This window comes from Triticum aestivum, chromosome 3D (genome assembly GCF_018294505.1).
Source record: "Triticum aestivum cultivar Chinese Spring chromosome 3D, IWGSC CS RefSeq v2.1, whole genome shotgun sequence".
In the NCBI taxonomy this organism is placed as follows: Eukaryota; Viridiplantae; Streptophyta; class Magnoliopsida; order Poales; family Poaceae; genus Triticum; species Triticum aestivum.
Window position 1 is genome coordinate 167,583,341 of NC_057802.1, and position 6,300 is coordinate 167,589,640.

The window sequence follows — 6,300 nt, forward strand, 5'->3', positions numbered from 1 at the left end:
CCCTCTCAAGCTACTACATAGATGCGCTGGCCTCACGACTAAGTCCTTACACCTAGGACATCTGACGTGTTAATTCCACGACAGTTGGCGCCCACCGTGGGGCTTCGCGCACGGTGGTGTTGAGTTCTTGGAGGGATCTTTCACAGGGATCAAGAAGCTCGCGATTCGTTGGATGAAAGAAGAGCCGGCAATATTCATTGTTAAGTGATTAGAGTCATGATTGGCTTCGAAGCGGCAGATACAAAATTTAAGTTCAGAAGAAATTAGGGTTACGGCTGGTGCGCCGCCGTAGGCGTCTCTGACGATCTGTCAATCCGAGGACATATCAAAATTTTCTGCTACAGCGCACCGACGCGATACATCAAGACGGGCAGGAGCTGTCCTCTCGAGGAGATATTGGCTACATGGCTGTTTGCATCAGACCTAAAGATTACTAGTACTACTAGTACTAGATCCCATACGAAAGCCTCAAGTTTGCTCAAGCGAAAGGTGCTAGTTTTGGCACAGTTCCCTATAGATGATGGATTAATTAAGTGTTATGCATCCTCACGTAAGGAACAAAGGCAACTGGCCGGTCGAATCTGGGGCAGATATGATTCGAAATCAGATAGCTGCATATGGGAGAAAATTCAGTCTATCCCTTGGACGTACTGAGAAAAAAAAACTCTACGACGGAAGGGGATAAGGTCATGGAGTCTTCGTCTCCGTCATCATCTCGGAGCCGCCACTGTCGGGCGCGCCTCCAACTGTAGCTCGACCGCAGCCCTGCCGAGCCGGCGCCTCTCTCACCCGCGGCCGTGGACTCGACCCGGTCCCGTCTGTCCGCCCCGGCCTGCTCTCCGGCGCTCCGAGCTACCTCTTCACCGCGACTGCGCCAAGCCAGTCCCGCGGCTGCGATCAAACCGCCCCCGCGATAAACCGTCGGTCGCCTCTGCGCCGGTCACTCACCGCCGCAGCTTCAGGACACGGATATGACCCGGAGAAGGACTCGGGCCGCGTCTCCGAGACCGCCCGCTAACACCTCGGCTGTGGAAGCCATCGTCCCCACAGCCGTCGAGCCGCCGCCTCGCGCTTGAGCCGCCGAACTCGGCCCCCCTGGCCGCCGCCTGAGACGCCCCATTGAGCCGTCCTGCGCCGTGAGCCTCCACCACTGTTGAGTCGCCTTCGGGTCTCGCCGCTGTTGAATCACCTTCGCGCTTGCCCTCGTCCGAGTCGTCTTCGGGCCTCGCCGTTGCTGAGTCGCCATCGCGCTCGCCCCCCTTCCAAGTCGCCTTCGGGACCAGACGTTGCTGAGTCGCCTCCCGTCTGAATCATCGTCAGACCTCGCCGCCCCTGAGCCCTCCCTGAGCCGCGAACAGCCCGACCTCGTAGCCGCCTCTGGCCGCGGCTGGCCTCGCGCCCCTGTGCTAAGTCGCTGGCACTTCTCCGCCTCCGCGGCCGAACACAGAGCCGCCAGCCACTGCCCACCGCGTGAATCGCTGTGGGTCAGCACGCTTCTGCCTGTTACAGCCGTCTCCACTTCGAGCAAGCTCTCCGCGTTTCTGTACTATGGCTGAGCAGAGGATACGGCCGACCTGCTCAACTCACTGCAAAATACATATTATTGGGATTGAACAGTAAAAGAAAGAAGCAAACAACTTGTTCCTCAGGAAGGAGCAAAGCTCATGACATGATACATCCATCATTATTGAGATCACGCGGTGGAGAAATCAACGCTACAGACTCATCAGATATCAGACCAGACGGAGTGCTAGATTCGCAGACTAAAAAACTAGCACGTTCACGTTGCTGCTGGGCCTCCGTATCCCAGTTAAACTATGGACGCGCAAAGATCATCTGTTATCCCAATGCCCCAGGTGATATCCGTCCAATCTATTTGTTACGACATATTTATTCTTTCCTAGAACAATACTTTGGCATGTATATTTTAACGTGCAGGGCAATTATTCATGACAAAAAGTGGTATTATACCGAGGAGATGGAGGCACGCCAACATTTTTTGGCACGGGTGGTCGTCGTTACTCAACGGACTCCCGCACCGGCTTACAGCGCCGTGGCCGTCTCTCGCGACCACGCCGGCTTACAACGACGTGGCCGTCTCTCGCGACCACACCAGTTTACAACAAGGAGGACAATTTGCCCGTTTGCACCGGCTTACAATGCCACGGACGACTCGCCCGTCCGCCCTCGCGGCCGGTTCACGTGTCTGCGCCAGCTTACAACGCCGTGGCCGACTCGCTGTCCGCGCCGGCTTACAAAAGTCACGGCCGACTCACCCGTCCACACCGGTTTACCACGCCGTGGCTGGTTCACCCGAGAGCAACTTCAACTTCACCTAGCGATCATCAATTTCATGGCGGATTATTTCCGGCCTGGCACATTAGGTGATATCCATCTACAATATATTTATTGGTACATATTATTTTGTCAAAGAGCAGTTTATCTTTGTCTTGGTCTGCAATATTGTTGATGCAGGACAATTGTTCACTACATCGAAACGACGTGGTTAACTCGCCCGCCCGCGCCGGTTTACAACACCGCGGCCGGTTTAACTGTCTATGCCGCCTCTGATGCTGAGGTCGTCTTTTCCGTCCGCCTCTCGCGGCCTGGTCTATATCAACATACCGGGCCACACCCGTCTGCGTGAGCTGATTATTGAGTATGAGTAAGTCACTACTTGGGAAGCCCGGTTTTCTTTCAACAAAATGGAGGTAATTATCATATACTATCAACCGCCGTCTGCACCGGATGGCTCAATGGACATGCACACAAGTCGCCGTTCCTACAGTTTGGTCAAACTTCAAACAGCCAGTTGGAAGGAACTGTTGGCCGAGTTGCTGACACGGCTCATACGGGATCAGTTATAACCCGCCGCAGTCACCTCAACCTTCTGTGGATACACATCGTGTTATCAACACCAATGATATACAAGTTATGCCGGCTTATATCACGGTTAAATATGGAGAATCTCAAGCCAACTCCTCGAGTCATCTTGAGACTCGGGGGCTACAGTGACATGACTCGGGAACCCCGGGTCGTTGGAGGGAATGATAACCCGGTTCCAGAGGCTTCTACCATATTGATGAAAATTTAAAGGCCGTCAGAAAATTGCCGGTTCAAAATAAAGATTCCGGTTTAAAATCCGGTTCAAGAGATATCTCTCTCCCGCAAGGTTTTGAAGCTTTCATATCCGGTTCAAACATCCGGCTCAAGGTAAATTTATATCTTATAAAGCTTTGAAGCTCTCAATATCCGGTTTACAAATTTCCGGTTCAAAAAGAGGTTGTCTCTTGCAAAGTTCGAGTTCTCAGGAAAAATTAAAGGGACCAAAGAGAGTCTATTACAAAGCACAACTCAAATATAGGTACCCTGCTTTAATGGCCATTGGGTGCTGATCGTATTCGAATTTAGCTTAACCCTTTTGGTGTGACCCTGATCGTATTCGAATCAGAGTCGTTAAGTATTCTCATGATCACTAGGGGGCTTCCTGTTCAAACATAGGTCGTATTCGAACCAAAGAGAACATAGCTGTCGGTACCCTTTTGATCGGCACACTGCCGAGCTCATTGGGGAGTTTCTTGGTCATATTTGAACCATAGCTCAACCCCCTATGGGAACCGACATGGATCGTATTCGAATCAGCATCGTTAAACAACTCTCAAGGTCATTTGGGGGCTTCCTGTTCAAACATAGGTCGTATTCGAACCAAAGAGAACATAGCTGTCGGTACCCTCTTGATCGGCAACGCCAAAGCCACTGGGGGCTATATGATCGTATTCGAATCTTAGCTTAACCCCTTTGGGACGGTTTTCTGATCGTATTCGAATCAGAAGCCTCAAAAATTTTGAAGTCTCTTTTTGCAAACAGTTTTCGGATTTTATTTGAAGCTCTTTTGATCATATCTAAAGTGTATAACAGTTTTCCGGTTTGACTTTGGATAATAAGTCGCCATCATATGACAATCATAAACATTTGGCAGTCTTGATTCCTAAAGATTGGGTTATCACCCTTACTGCACAGGTCACATAAACCGGCAGTGCAAATTCAATATCACAGTGGTTATATGTGAGATATTATGACCCGCCCTGCGGTAAACCGCCAAGGGATCTTGTGATCTACTTGTGTGCAGGATAAGGCTACATTTGGGTGATTACCCGCCCTGGCTTTTAACGTTAAGTCGCCAGGGCATATGTTGTTTAAACTCTGTGCAGGATTTACAGGGCTATGACTTACATAAATGATTAAGTTCAAGCCCATCATCAAAGATTGAAATTGGTGTCTCAAAAGGGTTGTCAATTCTTGGTTTTCTCAAAGGCTATAAGCCGCCGGGTTATAAAATTTCCGGCTTACAATGGAGGCGTAATAAATCGCCATCGGCCAAGAGTCGCCGGGTATTTAAACTCCGGATTTACTTGTCAACAGATAAGGTATTTGAATCTTTAAATAGCCAAACTTGGCTGGATTTTCACTATAATATTATGATTGAGGTTTTCAAAGTCGCTTTGGCGCAATGGCTATTATTTTATCAATGGATATGATTTATTCTACAATGAAAGGAATAGTCCCGAGTCGCTGCAGGCTTACAACCCGGCATTTGGGGGCTACATTATTCAAGTTGAGATTACATCAAATATGCAAGTCCCATGTCACTGCCAGCATGCACCATGGCACTTGGGCGCTAATGCAAAGTCATTTTTTGCTTACTTCATTGAAGACCCGAATCATCACATCGTAATGAGCCGGCCCTTAGGGGCTACCAATTGCTCCTGTCGAAAATTCAAGACAATTCTAGGATGACCCGGCTACACTACTATGACTATAGCCGACTCATGGGGGCTACACAAACTGGATTTTATTTAAAGCCATGGTGATAAGTCCCGGCTTATTCATGCTGATTAAACCGGCCCTTGGGGGCTACAGGTAATATGGATATAAGGGAGAAAAATCTTCAAATTCTCAGTTTTGAGTAAATCAGATTGACCTGGTGTCTGCAAAAATCATAAACCGGAGTCGGCGACAATTATGACTTGGCATCATCTATTTATAACCTAACCGAAAAGTTTTATATCTTTAAGCTGGCTGAATATAAGTTGAATATTTGAAGACCAATATTTTTGTCAAGTTAGAGCATTGAAAGCCGACTCAAGTGGATTATCTCTTACAATATTTCTCAACAAGAGACCAATGTCAGCAAATTGACACTGAAGCTGGCCTGTTGACCCGGATTTTTCAAAGGAAGTATCTGGATTTTTTGCATTGGCAAAATTTGAACATATCTGCTAAAGAGATTTGCTATGAGATTATGGATACATATCAAGAAGGAAGATGACAAGGACTTAAGGATGATCAAGTGCCGGCTTACAAAGAATATTTAACCCGGAACACAACCTGTCAAATTTGTTCTTATGTTTATATTGCAGATTAGTTTAACATGGATAAATCCAAATTAAACTGGGGGCTAATGTCGGGGATATACCCCGCGGTATGACCCGGCCGGAGGTGTGACCCGGTCGGACTTGGCGCTTCACCGTGACCCGCCAGAGGACTGGCAACTCACGGGTCTGGCGGCTCACTGTCAGACGACTCACGAGCCTGACGACTCACGGATGACCCCTACGGCGGGTCAGATAGAAGACTAGGCCCAAGGCCCAGAAGGCCGGCTCATGTGATGATGGGCCGGCTTAAGAAGAAAGGGATGACGAATATTTCCTTTACGAGGAAGCAAAACCCGGACTTGTAATTAACTTGTAAGAGAAGATAGACTAGTCCTAGTCCTACTAGGACTCCACATGTAACCCGCCCCTCTAACTTATATAAAGAGGGGCAGGGCTCCCCAAGAGGGACAAGGAACAAGAATCAATCTCTAGGGCTAGACACCGAAAGCCGGTTCCCGACGACTCTCTCATGAGCATAATGAGACTTAGCCTCAAACAGCACGTAGGGTTGTTACCGGATGATGTTTCCCGGGGCCCGAAGCTGTCTAAACCCTTGCCTTGTGCGTTGATCCGCCCTGCGTCTCTCATCCCAATCAACCCCTCTCAAGCTACTACATAGATGCGCTGGCCTCACGACTAAGTCCTTACACCTAGGACATCTGACGTGTTAATTCCACGACAGGTGGTATTGATTAGGGTTTCGATGAGCAGGGAGCTTGATTGCTATGCCTGGCTCTCGAAGAGATCTTACTTGCCCTTAAACCGCCGCCGGGTCGTCCCTTTATATAGAGAGGTTGACACCCAGCAGCTCTCAGAGTCCCGGCCGGCTCATAAGAGTGTCCGGCTCGGACTCTCAACTATTCTT